Below are 16,209 nucleotides of genomic sequence, written 5' to 3' on the forward strand. Positions count from 1 at the left end.
GACTACGCCCACTGCAGGGCAACGACTTATCCCATGATCCGCCAATCAACCCGGTCTTGTGCTTTTCATGGCCACGTTATACCAGCAAACTTTTTATTCTCATCGGCCCACCTAACTTTCTGTTTACGATTCGTGTGTTTGCTTTCCCTGGGAATCTAGTGAGTTACCCTAAATGACCAGTTATTATCCTGTCTATGAGGTACGTGCCTGGTCCATTTCCAATTCTTCTTCTTGATTTCCACTATGGTATCTTTAACCCCGGTTTCTTCCCTGACCCACTCTGCTCTCTTTTTCTCTCTTAAGGTTACATCTATCGCTTTCCTTTCCTTCGCTCGCTGCATCGTCTTTAATTTAAGCTGAACTCTCTTTGTAAGCCGCCAGATTCTGCTCCGTAGGCAAGTACCGGCAAGGTGCAGCTGTTATATATCTTCATTTCGAAATTAGTGGCAGATTACCATTCATGATTTCAGAATGCTTGCTGAATATGACTCACACCATTTTTATTTTTCTAGATATTTCTTTCTCATGGTTTGTCTCCACGGTTACAGCCTGTAATAAATAGACATATTCCTTCACATCTGCTAGCGTCTCTCCGCCTATTGCAAAGCGCTTCTTCCTGCGAAGACTGTTGCACATAACTTTAGTTTTGCGCATGTTAACTTTTAGACCTACTCTTCTGCTTTCCGTGTCAAGTTCTGTAATCATGAGCTGCCCCCTGAGTTAAGAAAAATTCGATGTCATCAGTGAACCGCAGCTTACAAAAATAGTCTCCATTAACTCTTATCCCTAACTCTTTCCAATATCGCCACGTTCCATTTCCCAAGTTTTTGTTATCGTCCCAAAACACCACACGATTCTCAGCGCAAACCGCGCCTGCAGTTTTCTAGAGGGTTCCGGACTGTAGTAGATCATTTCGATAAGATCACGCCCACTGTGCGAATGGTACAGATTGTTCTGGAACGCACGCCGCCGCCAGCGATAGCGCAAGAACATTCGACGGCGGGAGTATAAATGCCGACGCGCTTCGCCGCTTGTCAGTTGTTGATCGAAGGCTGACGCTCCGTTCGCCGCTATCAGTCTGAGACTGCTATCTGTGCGAGACTGCTGCTGTAATTGGACTTTCTGTTTACCGGGCACAGGTTCGCCCAAATAAACAGTTAAATTCCAACAAGAAGTCTCCTGTCTTCGGCCACGTCACGGGCCCGTGACATTTGGTGGAGGTGCTGCTTCGTTCATGTACCGGACGCCCCCGTCAAGCCGTGAACCCAGCCCACGTCGCGGAGAAGACACCGACGCCAACCAGGAGCAGCGAACAAGCCGCCGACAGCAAGGGCTACCACCGGAGTACGGGGTTCTACACGACAAGCCGCGGAAGACCAAGGCCATGACCACGACTGCAGCGACAATGACAACCGCAGCGTCCCAGCCCACGATGGTCATGCATCAACCCAGGGAACCACCAATTTTCCATGGGTCATCGTTCGAAGACCCGGAGTCCTGGCTAGAGACATACGACCGTGTGGCCGCCCTCAACCACTGGGACCATGACAAATAGCTGCGTCGTGTGTTCTTCTATTTAGAAGACACCGCAAGGACCTGGCTCGAAAATCGGGAGTCCAAGCTCCGAACGTGGGATGTTTTATGCGGCGCATTCCTGCAAACGTTCGCGAGCGTCGCTCGAAAAGAGAGGGCCGCTGCTTTATTAGAGACCCGGGTTCAGCTACGAAATGAAAATGTCGCCATTTTCACAGAAGAAATGACCCGACTATTCCGTCACGCTGACCCAGACATGCCTGAGGAGAAAAAAGTTCGTTTCCTCATGCGAGGGGTCAAACAGGAGCTCTTCGCGGGGCTGATGAGAAAGCCACCGAAAACCGTCGAAGAATTTGTAGCCGAAGCGACCACTATTGAAAAGACCCTGGACATGCGCACCAGACAGTATAATCGTCGCCTGACTGCAGACTGCGCTGCTGCTCAAGCCAGTAACTCCGGCGACCTGCGTGAAACGATCCGAGCGATCGTGCGGGAAGAGCTGCGCAAGCTGTTGCCTTCGGCGCAGCCTCAAGTGGATTCGATCGCCGATATTGTGCGAGAAGAAGTTCGGCAATCACTTCGAATTCCCCAAACACCGCTGCCCAAGCCAGAAACTATGAGCTACGCCGCTGCAGTGCGCCTATCGACCAACCGCTACCCGACGACCCGGATGACGACTACTTCTTGGGAACGATAACTACCGACGACTTCGCTGAACGACAGCGGGCCGACCCGGAACTTAAGGCCCTAATAGAATACCTCGAAGGCAGGACCGCCGAAGTCCCCAAGGTATTCAAGCGTGCACTTGCGTCGTTTTTTCTACGAAACGGTCTTCTACAAAAGAAAAACTTTTCACCGCTTCGGGCTAAGTATCTCCTTGTGGTGCCTTCAGCTCTGCGACCAGAACTCCTGCAGGCCCTGCACGACGATCCGACGGCCGGGCACCTCGGTGTTTCTCGCACGCTCGCGAGGATACAAGAAAGGTACTACTGGCCGCGTCTTACAACCGACGTCACTCGTTATGTGAGGACATGCCGGAACTGTCAGCGACGCAAAACACCACCGACAAGGCCAGCGGGACTTCTGCAGCCAATTGAACCACCTCGCCGACCATTCCAGCAGATTGGTATGGACCTATCGGGGCCGTTTCCGACGTCGGCTTTTGGAAACAAGTGGATCGTGGTAGCTACCGACTACCTCAGCCGCTGTGCTGAAACAAAAGACCTGCCCAAAGGCAGTGCATCTGTGGTAGCTAAGTCATTTGTTGAAAATATCGTCCTACGTCACGGCGCCCCGGAGGTCCTTATCACCGACAGAGGAACGGCATTCACTGCCGACTTAACTCAAGCGATCTTGGCATACAGCCAAACAAACCACCGCCGGACAACAGCGTACCACCCACAGACCAACGGCCTCACCGAGCGGCTTAACAAGACGATCACTGACATGCTGTCAATGTACGTCGATGTCGAACACAAGACGTGGGATGTCATTCTTCCGTATGTGACCTTCGCATACAACACGGCGGTGCAGGAGACGACGCAGATATCTCCATACAAATTGGTCTACGGAAGGAGCCCGGCAACGACACTCGATGCCATGTTACCCAACGTCACCGACGAAGAAAACCTCGATGTGAGCGAGTACCTTCATCGCGCCGAAGAAGCCCGACAACTTGCGCGGCTCCGTATCAAGAATCAACAGACGACCGACAGCCACCGTTACAACCTTCGACGACGCTTCGTGGAATACCAGCCCGGTGAACGTGTTTGGGTGTGGACGCCGATACGCCGACGTGGACTAAGTGAAAAGCTTCTGCGACGGTACTTCGGACCGTACAGGGTGGTTCGACGTCTCGGCCCACTTGATTACGAGGTTGTCCCCGACGGCATCACGAACTCTCAACGATGCCGATCGCGACCTGACGTCGTCCATGTCGCACGCCTCAAGCCGTTTCATGCGCGTTAACAAACTGAAACAGTGTTTTTTTGTATTATTGTTGTATCGTAATTTATTCATTGTACTTTCTTGCATTATTATTGTACCTTCATCTTTAGTTAAAGCATCGAGACGATGCCTTTTTCAGAGGGGGGCAATGCCACGTTCCATTTCCCAAGTTTTTGTTATCGTCCCAAAACACCACACGATTCTCAGCGCAAACCGCGCCTGCAGTTTTCTAGTGGGTTCCGGACTGTAGTAGATCATTTCGATAAGATCACGCCCACTGTGCGAATGGTACAGATTGTTCTGGAACGCACGCCGCCGCCAGCGATAGCGCTAGAACATTCGACGGCGGGAGTATAAATGCCGACGCGCTTCGCCGCTTGTCAGTTGTTGATCGAAGGCCGACGCTCCGTTCGCCGCTATCAGTCTGAGACTGCTATCTGTGCGAGACTGCTGCTGTAATTGGACTTTCTGTTTACCGGGCACAGGTTCGCCGAAATAAACAGTTAAATTCCAGCAAGAAGTCTCCTGTCTTCGGCCACGTCACGACCCCGTGACAATATAGGGCCCTGAAAACGTCAATTGAACACTCGGTGAATGGCATGGAGAAGGAGAAGGGCTGTGGGTCTGCTGCTGATTTCTTACGGTATGTTTATGTCGCGTTCGTCGATGCCCTGGTTACGTAGTGCCTGCATCACTGCTGATGTCTTGAGTGAGTCAAACGTCTTCTCGTAATCTATGAAGGCTATGTGAGGGGGTTGGCTGTATTCCGCACATTTCTCTCTCACTTGGTTCATAGTATGAATATGGCCAACAATTTTTCGGTGGACACAGAAGCCCAGTGAACGAGCTTTGCAAACTAAAGCGGTCATGAGCGATACGATGCTGTAAGGGTCTTGACGGTAGGTAGGAAAAGAGGCTGTTGAACTAGAAATACCATCGACAAGTACTGCTGACTGGGAAAGTTTGTGCATGATGAAATTGTGAAATTGTAAATGATAGAAAATCATTCCGTATGAAGTGGGTGCGCTCTTTTGTGGCTTTGTCCCTTCTGCGTGGCACAACGCAAGGGTGTTCAAGATCCTGAAATTGAAGCTTCACAGACAGGCGAGACTATATCGGCAACTTCTCTTCACGTGGTTACGCATGAAAACAAATCCCTCATCCTTGGACACAAACCTGCGCTCGTTTTCACGCCCGATCGCCCTGAAGACAGAAGTTGAGTGGCAGGTCTGTTTGAGACAGCTCAGGAGCTGTCTCTCTAGGAAACTTCCCGAACGCCGCAACCGTGTGCACGTGATGAAGCAGGTCAATCTTCCGGACAAAATTCTTGACGCTCTGTCGTTGGGTCCAAAGTTCGCTGTGGAAACCAAGAGAATACCCGAAGAACTGATGACTTTCGTGAGGCAGGTGTCCAAGTATGCGACACAGGAAGCAGTTCTACGTCTTATTACTGAGGGTGTTGACGTGGTTGCCCGCTCTAAGGTAGCAAGTCCAAAACTCTCGGTTAAGCGCGTCGCTGACTACCTGACGGACAACTCTCTATGTGTGCTACCAGCTGACAAGGAAGGGGGCTTCTGTGTGCTTTCTATGGGGGTGTTTGTGAAAAAGCCAGCAGTGTCATTACCGAAGTCTTCAAGCGGTGCGATGACGTGTCACTAAGCAAGGTAAAGTCCCCAGCTATTATGCTATGCAAAAGCTACAACCTTGGTAAATTGGAGAAGTCTGTATCAAACAGCAAAAGGAACCACCTATTCGTTCAATTCAGCGCAAAAACCCATAAAGTGGACGTTAGCGCTCACACTGTCGTCTGTTTTTCCCTTATTGACTGTATAGTATCTTTTCTTCACGCTCAAACTGAGCTGCGCTAAAGCCATATCATTTTATCCTTCCGCAAACCAGCTTGAACGGCGTCATCTGCGTCATTTCTTGAACGGTGGTATTGTATACGATGGTCACATACGGAAGTATTGCATCCCACGTCTTGTGCTCAAAGTCCACGTACATAGCCAGCCTATCAGCGATGGTCGTCGGTCTGTGGCCGTCGGTCTGTGTATTGTAGGCTGCAATTCGGCGGTGACTTGTCTGGCTGTACCTCGGGATCGCCTGAGTTAGGTTTGCCGTAAAGGCCGTACCTCTGTCGGTAATGAAAACCTGTGGAGCTCCGTGGCGCAGGACGATGTTCTCAACGAAGAACCTCGCTACCTCGGATACACTGCCTTTGTGCAGGGTCTTCGTTTTTGCATAGCGTGTGAGGTAGCCAATAACTACAACGGTTCATTCGTTTCCGGAATTCAACGTAAGGAATGGCCCCAGTAAGTTTATGCCGATTCGCCGGAACGACTAGCAAGATGGCACGATGGGCTGGAGAAGTCCTGCTGGCCTATAGTCGGCGGGTTTTTTTTTGTGACTGACACTCACGGCAGTCCTGATGTAACAAGTGACGTCGGTGACAAGTCGTGGCCAGTATTACTTTTCCTGTATTCTTGCGAGCGTACAGAAAACACCGAGGTGTCCAGCTGTCGGGTCGTCACGTAGGGCCTCAAGTTTTTCTGGTCTCACTGCTGAAGAAACCACGAGAGTGCGGTTGGCTCGAAGGGGCGAGAAGTTCTTTGTTAGGAGACATCCATTTCGCAAGTATGACTCCAATCTTCTCTTCAAAACATTCGGAACAGTCGTACTGTTACCGTCGAGGTATTCTATATGGCTCCTGATTTCCGGGTCAGCTCGCTGTTGCTCGGTGAAGTTGTCGGCAGTTATTGTTCCTAAGAAGCTGTACTCATCCAGGCCGTCGGGCGGTGGTGGTTCGACGACACCATGAGACAAGCAGTCGATGTCAGGGTGTTTTCTCCCTCACTTGTAAACGATGGTAACGTCGAATTCTTGAAGTATGAGGCTCCACCGTGCGAGGCGACCTGAAGGGTCTTTCAAGTTAGCTAGCCAACACAAACGTGGTGGCCAGTCAAAACTTTGAAAGGCCTGCCATAGAGGTAGGAGCGAAACTTTGACGCTGCCCAGATGATAGCGAGGTGCTCCTTTTCTGTTGTGAAATACTTCGCTTCGGCCTTCGATAGCGACCGGCTAGCAAAACTGATAACCGTTACCACACCGTCAGTACTCTGCACAAGGATGGTGCCGAGTCCTACGCTGCTTGCGTTGGTGTGCACTACTATTTCGGCGTGTTCATCACAATGCGCAATTATCGGTAGTGTCTGGGGACGTCGTTTAAGTTCCCGACATGCTTCCTCTTGGGCCGCTTCTCACCTTAATTTGACGTTGCTTTTCGTGAGGTGAGTTAGCGGCTTGGCGATGTGTGAAAAACCTTTGACGAAACGCATGTAATAGGTGCACAATGCGATAAATCGGCGTACAGCCTTCTCAATGGGCTGCGGGAAATCAGCGATGGCGGCTGTTTTCAGTGGGTTGGGACGGACTCCAGAGTTGCTTATCACGCGTCCCAGAGACAACAGCTCCTCGTACGAAAGCAGCACATTTCTGGCTTAATGGTTAGTCCAGAGGTGTCGGTAGCTTTAACTACCACTTCAAGGCCCCGGAGATGCTCGTCGAAGCTCGAGAAAAATACGACAACGTCTTCCAAGTACACGAGGCAAGTCTGCCATTTCAATCTAGTCAGCACGGTGTCCATACCGCGCTGGAACGTCGCAGACGCTGTGCAAAGACCAAATAACATGGCCTTAAACTCGAAGAGGCTGTCTGATGCGATAAAGGCCGTCTTCTCTCGATCTCTCTCGTCAACCTCAGTTTGCCAATAGCAGGTTTCGAGGTCTATCGAAGAAAAGTACTTGGCGCTATGTAGTCGGTCTAGGGCGTCGTCTATACGCGGAAAAGGGTACACGTCCTTCTTTGTGATTTTGTTCAGGCGGCGGTAGTCGACGCAAAAACGTAGGGTCCCGTCCTTCTATGTCACTAATACCACGAGTGACGCCCACGGACTCTTGGACGGCTGAATGATGTTGTAGCGTAGCATTTCGTCGACTTGTTTTTTTCACGGCGTCGCATTCGCGCGTTGAGACTCGGTACGGGCTTTGTCAGATAGGTCGGGCACTTTCCACTGTTATGATCCGATGTTTCGTGACTAGGGTTTGTCAAATTCTCAATGATTACGAGAAGCAGCCCTTCAATCGCAACAGCATGAACTTGAACTGGTCTTGCTTGCTCTTCGAAAGACTCTGATTGACGTCGAATATGGTTCGGAACCTTGATTTGTCGAAGCGGCGTCGGCAGCACCAAAGAGGGCAAGTGGATTGCTGGCCTCCGTGAATTCATCGATGTAGGCGGCCGTCGTACCATGGTTGAGGGGCCTGTGTTCTTGACCGAAGTTTATCAGCATCACCTTTTCTCTGCCGTGACGCAGCTCAGCTGTGTCTCTTGTGACGCATATCTGACAGTTTAGAAGAAGGTGGTGATAACCCTCGATGGCGCCTTGAAAGTTTTCGGCTATTTTGGTGCCAGGCCAGTGGAAATGACGACGCTGGAGAAAGGCGGCATGGTGACCTGCTCTTCTACCAAATTCAAAGCGTGATTTTTTCGTGTTGTAGGGGTCTGTTGCGTGTTTACGTTAGCGTGATTGACTCAGACCTCAGGTCAATGACAGCACCGTGTTGGCTTAGCAAGTCCACCCTAAATATCACATCCCTGGTGGTGCAATTTTATAAGATAACAAAGCTCGCAAGATAAGTGTCATTATTAATGTTGACTCTTGCTGTGGCGACTCAAATTAGCCTTATTAAGTGACTTCCAGCAGTCCAAATTTTGTGGCCTTGCCATGCAGTCCTCACTTCAACCTTGTCGCGGAAGCCCCACTGATGATGGAATAGTCGGTCGGATCCAGTATCGACGAGAGCAGTGACGAGGTGGCCCTCGAATATTACGTCGAGTTTGCTGGTTCGTCGTCATGCGTTGCAGTTGGGTCGTGGCGTCAGATCATGGCTTGGTCTATTTGTTCCGCTACTGCCACGTTGCGTAGTGACGTCTTCGTGGAGCGAAGGTTCGACGTAAAGACCTTTTTCATTTTGCGGCGGGTGCTTTTGATTTCGCTGTGGCGTCGTCGTCGGTGGCGGCGGAGGATCTTCGGTAGTTTGTCGTACAGCAACCGCACCTCCATTGGTTGCGGCCCTTAGTTCTCTGAGTAAGGGCTGTGAGTAAGGCCTGCGCTTGTTTGTGTCTTCTCTTGCGTCCTGTTGGTTAGCGTTTCCAGTTATTCCACTACGAAGGGCTGTGAAATCGGCCCCGAGCAGGGCCGGTGTAGTGCCTGTGGTGAGGTGTGGCGTAGCAGCCTGGTGACGGCGAACGGTAAGGTCGTCGGGGTGTCGACTGCGCTCCTGCGAGGTGGTCGGCAATGTCATGTGGTCGTTCGCCCCATTATGGACACGGCGCGGAGATGTCGAAGCCCCGTATACCCAGCTGTTGGTACTGGCAACAGCTGTAGGTGTGCCCGGCATCTCCGCAGTGGTAGCAGAGCGGCCGATTGTCAGGTGCACGCCAAACACCGGTTTTCCTCGGTGCACTGCACTGTCCCGCTGGCGAACGGTAGGACGTCGACGGTAGTGGTGGCGGCGGGGACGTCTGGCGACGGAAGTGCGACTGGGCGGCGTCCTGGCGTGGTCGTGAAGGAGGAGCGTGACGGCGTTCTGCAGCAGCATAGCTCATTACGTGCAGCTGTGACTCTGCAGGCTGAGAAATGCTCAGCGATTGCTGTATCTCCTGGCGTACGACGTCCACGATGGAGTACACACAAAGCTGTGCTGAAGGAAGCAATTTTCGCAGCTCTTCTGGCAACATCGCTCAGATAGTTTCACGCAAGTTTGCAGTTTCTGGCACTTGAATGTCGGCGTAGCTTGTAGACGAGAAGCTATGGTTGTATTGCCGTGTCCGCATCTCGAGCGTCTTCTCTATCGTAGATGCTTCTGAAATGAACTCGGCGACCGTCTTTGGGAGGTTCCTGATCAGCCCGCGAAAAGTTCTTGCTTGACTCTTCTCATTAGCAGACGGACCCTCTTCTTCTTGGTAATGTCGGAATGAGCGTGGCGGAAAAGTTTATTATATCTTCTGTGAATAGCGCCACGTTTTCATTCGGCATCTGCATATGGGTTCGGAGGAGAGCTGCAGCCTCCTCCCTGCGGACCACACTTGCGAAAATGGTCAGGAATCTGGCGCGAAAGACGTCTCACGTTGTGAGGCTTCGCTCTTGATTCTCGAACCAGGTCCAAGCAGCATATTCTATGGCCAAATACACGTGCTGGAGCTTGTCAACTTTGTTTCAGTAATTGAAGACGGTGACGTGGTCGAACCTTTCAAGCCAGCTTTCCCGGTCTTTAAGTGACGAACTGCGTAAAGTTCGGGGCTCCTTGGGTTGCTGGTGCAGAAGTGGTGCAGGTGGCACAGACGCTGTAATTGTCACCGAGGTCGACGTCAACGTCCTGGTATTCCGAGTCTTGTCGGGTAACAGCCCATACTCCGGTGGCAGACCTTACTGCCTGAGGTTAATTCACTGCTCGTGGTTGGCGTCGGTGTCTTCTTCGCGACGGGGGCTTGGTTCATGGCTTGACGGGGGCGTCCGGTACATATAAGAAGAAGCACTTCCATCAGATGTCATGGGGTCGAGACGTGGACGAAAGAAGCCGACTGCATGTCGAACAATAAACGGTAAATTTGAGTCGAACATGTGGCCACGTAAACGGAATATCAGATTACAGCAACACACTGGCACTGATTGCGGCGAACACAACGTCGGACGTCGATCAACTGACAAGTGGCAAGGCGAGTCGGTATTTATACAATCGCCATCGAACATTCTAGCGTTATCGCTAGCGGAGACGTGGGTTCCAGAATAATCTTAAATGTTCATGAAGTAGGCGTAATCCTAACAAAATGATCCACTGCAGTCATGAAGCTTCTCAAACACTGTAGGCGTGGTTTGTGCTGAGAACTGCGTACAATGTAAAGTGGTGATAAAAAACTTGAGGAAGGAACGTGGCAATATACAATTGGGAATGGTCTGGAATCGGCATTCGAACTGAAGTTTCTTATTGCATAGTAGGCTGCTGCGCCATCTCTAAGTAGGGGGTCCTTGTGTACTTCTTTAGCACTATCGAATACTACCTCGCCGCCTATCAGTTCTCAAGTTAACGTGATTCACAGCTCGCCTTGTTTTCACCTATTTGTTTAAATATTCATATTTGCATTATAGAAAACACCCCACGCTGCTTCGAACTTCTTACCTGGTGAGCTTATGCCTGTTCAGTCGTCTTGATGACCTTACTTCTCAGGCGTTATTCTGTCGTAACGTCTTCCTGTCTGACTCAACTTTTACATTGTTGGCTTTAAAGTGTCCGGAATGGTGAAATTTGCTGATTTCGAAGAGTAGGACTGCTACTTTGCGTTTCCTGCCACCTGACATATTTCGCGCTCCTCTTTTGGAATTTATCGGCTACTATTATTTTATTGGTACGTTATTCGTATACGCCGCGGGTGTTTTGAGTGCATGAAAAGTAAGTTCAAAAGTTTCTGACTGCTAAAAAATAGATTGGCACTACCTCTAAGGCTGGATCATATTCTGTTGGTTTGTCAGAGTAGTAATTAAAACTATGGTAAATAGACATATTAGTACACAGTGGTTCTCAGTCTGGAGTGAAACATAAGTACTAGTAATTGCAACTACAGCTAGCCTATAAAATAACGTAGAATAGTTGATGAAAAGCTACAAAGAAATTCAATTGTAGTTCTAGAGAGCGGTGACAGGCAAGCAACTTCGTACGAAAGTAATGACGTGTTTGCATCACTCGCCGCATACCGTCAGCTTGAATTGATAGACCCCGACGATTCTTAGCACAAGACACGTGCACAACAATAGGTCCACACGACACATTTAGCTCTCAAATGCTTCCAGAAGCACTCGTAATCCTACGTTCAGGGAACACACAAGAGTGGAAACTTGGGCTAGTTGGTGCGTAGTCATATTGCAAGATGTTTCAGCGCGCGAACAAAGGAAAAAGGACAGGGTAGACAGAAAGAGCGCTGACTTCCAACTAACTTTATTTGACAGAGTGCCAAGAATATATACTGCTAAAAAGGATGATAACAGAGCATGAAGGTAAAGGCACGCCGAATCTACACATCAGTAACAAACACGTGTGACAGGTCCTCTATTGCCTCAAAGCCCAGCTAGGTAATCACGTTCAGCCTGTGATAAAGCAATCGATGATGTGCTTACACATTTATCTCCTAGCAAGTGTATTTTTTCGGCTTCAATAATTTCTCGGGTAAGCTGATCCCTGTGCCTTGCCAATATTGAGCACTGATCAAAGAGAGGGGTGCACCCACAATCTCGGCAATGAATGCCAAGATGCCCTTGTACCACATTGTGCACATTGTTTCGGTGTTCTCGGAGGCGGTCATTTATGCACCTGCCGGTTTGCCCGACATAGATGCACCCACACGTCAGTGGAATCAAGTAAACGACTCCCACTGCGCATGGGATGTAGCGTGTCCTGTGCGCGACAGAGCACGAGGCAGAATTTGCACGAGGTGCAATGACCCGTTTGCAAAGCCTCTGCAATTTTTCCGGGGCAGAAAAAACCACAAAAACGTTGGCGTCTCGAGCAATCTTTTTTAGCCTGTGTGATACGTCGTGCACGTAAGGCAGTACGACAGGCCGGCTCTTTCGGACACTGTTTCGCTTATCCGGTTTGTCGCCTCGCTTCAAGACAGTGACCAGCTTTTCCGCCACCGAAACGAGAACATGCGTGGGGTACCCAGCTTTGGTGAGCCGCTCTATTTGTAGAGCAAAGCTGTGGTGTACCATGTGGGGGCATGACTTCTTTAAGGCATTGACAAGGCAGAGGTTAGCGATGCCCCGCTTGACCAATTTAGAGTGAGCCGAGCTGAAAGGCAGAAGAGGCTTGCCGCTTCTTGGTTCATACATCCAGCAAACATGTCGGGAGTCTAACAAAAGCTTCAAATCTAGAAACTTCAGGTTGTTATCAGTGGGTGATTCATGGGTTAGAACTAGTGGTTTCAGGCATTCCCGGAAAACACTCAACACGTCAGAGGAAATGGTCTGAAAATTTTGACTATCACATTTCAACAACACTAAGTAATCATCAACAAAACGGCAAACTTTAAAAACTACAGAGTCGTCAAGCTTGTTTGACAAGACACGATCATGATGTGCTAAAAATATGTCACTAAGAATGGGTGCCAAACATGAACCAATACATATTCCACTTTTTTGTAAGTAGTTTTTGTCCTCCCATGATACGAAAGTGGCCTTCAAATAAAAACTGAGCAGTTTCAAATAAAAAAGCAGTTTCAAATAAAAACTGCTTTCGCCCGCATGTGCACATCTGTGTCGTCTCTGCAGTCGACGAAGTCATACAACTTTGCTGTCAATTCGCGCACCACACCATCGTCGGTACATACGAACACCGGTTATTTGGAGCACTATCAGCGTTAAAGGATACGCGAACAGCGGTGTGCACGCACATTCATTTTACAGCACTGCGCATACAGACGCCTGTCAATGAGCTCTCGATAGTGCGCACTATGTCAGAGCGAATGCTTGCCACTGTCAGGGTTTCTTTTGACGCTGATAGCATTTGAGCATTAAGTGCCAGCCACTGGCACGCGTATGCATGCGCCTACGCCTCAAAAGCGTCTAGTCGCGCCTGCGAAGGAAGAGGGCGCGCAGCTACTGGCACGCGTCGACCGCGTTGACGCCCACGCGTCCAAGGCCGATGCACAATGTTGCTTGATCTTTTGGCTTAGAGCTGTCCAAGTTCAGCACAGAACAGAACGGCACGTTCTCAACTGGAGCAGGAATGCATGTTTTAGAGGATATGAAAACACGTTAACAATGTTGATAGTGCTTCAACCACCACAGTTTAGACTATTTTAGAAGTAATTGACATTTCAGTGCCCAAAGTAACTACAGCGGTATGCACCAGAAATCAACATCGGTGCGTGCGCCGCTCCCGCGAAAGAACATTCGCGTCTAGCATACTGTACGTCTATCATAGGCGTGTGCAGGGTTCTCCTTAAGAGGGGGGAGGGGCAAAAGTTTGCCCCAGTGCCCCTCCCCAGGTCTGACTTAGCACCCCCTCCCTATTATGTTCATATATGGAGTTCACATTGAGCTCTCCCCCCCCTCTCCTCTCTGCGGTGAATGAGGCGTGGCTGCCCTCCTGATCAGGTTTACAAACCACCGGGTTTCTATACCTGCACTACCAATGTTACTCAAAATATCTTGCATATGCTGGTACCTTCAGTATATTTACATAACATATTTTATATCAGTCAACTTAATAATCACGCCTGCAACTTCATGATCTGACAGATTTAAGTCAGTCATAAGACTACAATTGAGGCCAGAGTAGCAGGCTTTCGGCTGATGTGTGTGTTCGAAATATCCAACAAAGCACACGTGGTTCTTATTGATGCAACTGATATTGGCCATAAGATAAGAACCAAATACTGCGTAGAATGCCTTCGGGCATTTTCCATAGGCAAAATGTGCTCTAATGAACTAAATGTGGCTGACACTTCATGATGTGACAGATATTGGTCATATTATTGCAACTGAGCCCTGTATAGAAGAATTCTGGGTGTTGTCTTTAGTCAAAGTATTCTCTAAAATGACAAACGACACCCAAATATGCATGAAGTCACAGATATTGTCATAATATTGGAACTGAACCCTGTATGGAAGACTGCTGGACGTTGTCTTTAGTCAAAGTATTCTCTAAAACGACAGACGACACCCAACTGTTTATGAAGTCGCAGATATCAGCCATAATATTAGTACTGAAACCTTAATGCAAGATTTCTGCAGGACGTTGTCTTTAGTCAAAGTATTTTCTAAAACGACAGACGACACCCAACTGTTCATGAAGTCACAGATAGCGGTCATAATATTGGAACTGAACCCTGTATGGAAGACTTGTGGACGTTGTCTTTAGTCAAAGTATTCTCTAAAATGACAAACGACACCCAACTGTTCATGAAGTCACGGATAGCGGTCATAAATATTGGAACTGAAACCTTAATGCAAGCCTTCTGGACGTTGTCTTTAGTCAAAGTATTCTCTAAAACGACAGACGACACCGAACTGTTCATGAAGTCGCAGATATCAGCCATAATATTAGTACTGAAACCTTAATGCAAGATTTCTGGAGGACGTTGTCTTTAGTCAAAGTATTTTCTAAAACGAGTGACGACACCCAACTGTTCATGAAGTCACAGATATCGGTCATAATATTAGAACTGAAACCCTAATTCAAGAATTCTGGACGTTGTCTTTAGTCAAAGTATTCTCTAAAATTACAAACGACCCTCAACTTTTCATGAAGTCACAGATAGCGGCCATAAATATTAGAACTGAACCCTGTACGGAAGACTTCTGGACGTTGTCTTTAGTCAAAGTATTCTCTAAAATGACAAGCGGCACCCAACTGTTTATGAAGTCACAGATATCGGCCATAATATTAGTACTGAAACCCTAATGCAAGATTTCTGGACGTTGTCTTTAGTCAAAGTATTCTCTAAAACGACAGACGACACCGAACTGTTCATGAAGTCGCAGATATCAGCCATAATATTAGTACTGAAACCTTAATGCAAGATTTCTGGAGGACGTTGTCTTTAGTCAAAGTATTTTCTAAAACGACAGACGACACCCAACTGTTCATGAAGTCACAGATAGCGGTCATAAATATTGGAACTGAAACCTTAATGCAAGACTTATGGATGTTGTCTTTAGTCAAAGCATTCTCTAAAACGACAGACGACACCCAAGTGTTCATGAAGTCACAGATATCGGTCATAATATTAGAACTGAAAGCTTAATTCAAGACTTCTGGATGTTGTCTTTAGTCAAAGTTTTCTCTAAAATGACAAACGACCCTCAACTGTTCATGAAGTCACAGATAGTGGCCATAAATACTAGAACTGAACCCTGTACGGAAGACTTCTGGACGTTGTCTTTAGTCAAAGTATTCTCTAAAACGACAAGTGGCACCCAACTATTTATGAAGTCACAGATATCGGCCATAATATTCGTACTGAAACCTTAATGCAAGATTTCTGGACGTTTTCTTTAGTCAAAGTATTCTCTAAAACGACAGACGACATCGAACTGTTCATGAAGTCACAAATATCGGTCATTATATTAGAACTGAATCCTAAGTGGAAGACTTCTGGACGTTGTCTTAAGTCAAAGTTTTCTCTAAAACGACAGACAACACTCAACTATTCATGAAGTCACAGATAGCGGTCATAAATATTGGAACTGAAACCTTAATGCAAGCCTTCTGGACGCTGTCTTTAGTCAAAGTATTCTCTAAAACGACAAACGACACCCAACTGTTCATGAAGTCACAGATATCGGTCATAATATTAGAACTGAAACCTTAATTCAAGACTTCTGGACGTTGTCTTTAGTCAAAGTATTCTCTAAAATGAGAAACGACTCTCAACTGTTCATGAAGTCACAGATAGCGGTCATAAATATTGGAACTGAACCCTGTATGGAAGACTTCTGGACGTTGTCTTTAGTCAAAGTATTCTGTAAAACGACAAGCAACACCCAACTGTTTATGAAGTCGCAGATATCAGCCATAATTTTAGTACTGAAACCTTAATGCAAGATTTCTGGACGTTGTATTAAGTCAAAGTTTTCTCTAAAACGACAGACGACACCCAACTGTTCATGAAGTC

At 48.1% G+C, this 16,209-nt stretch overlaps 1 protein-coding gene across 11 annotated transcripts in view; it reads left to right on the forward strand.

Annotated features, from left to right (window-relative positions):
* CAP (Cbl-associated protein) overlaps nucleotides 1-16,209 on the forward strand; it is a 1,014,121-nt gene that overhangs the window by 301,071 nt on the left and 696,841 nt on the right. The window lies entirely within an intron of this gene.

This window comes from Rhipicephalus microplus, chromosome X (genome assembly GCF_043290135.1).
Source record: "Rhipicephalus microplus isolate Deutch F79 chromosome X, USDA_Rmic, whole genome shotgun sequence".
NCBI lineage: Eukaryota > Metazoa > Arthropoda > Arachnida > Ixodida > Ixodidae > Rhipicephalus > Rhipicephalus microplus.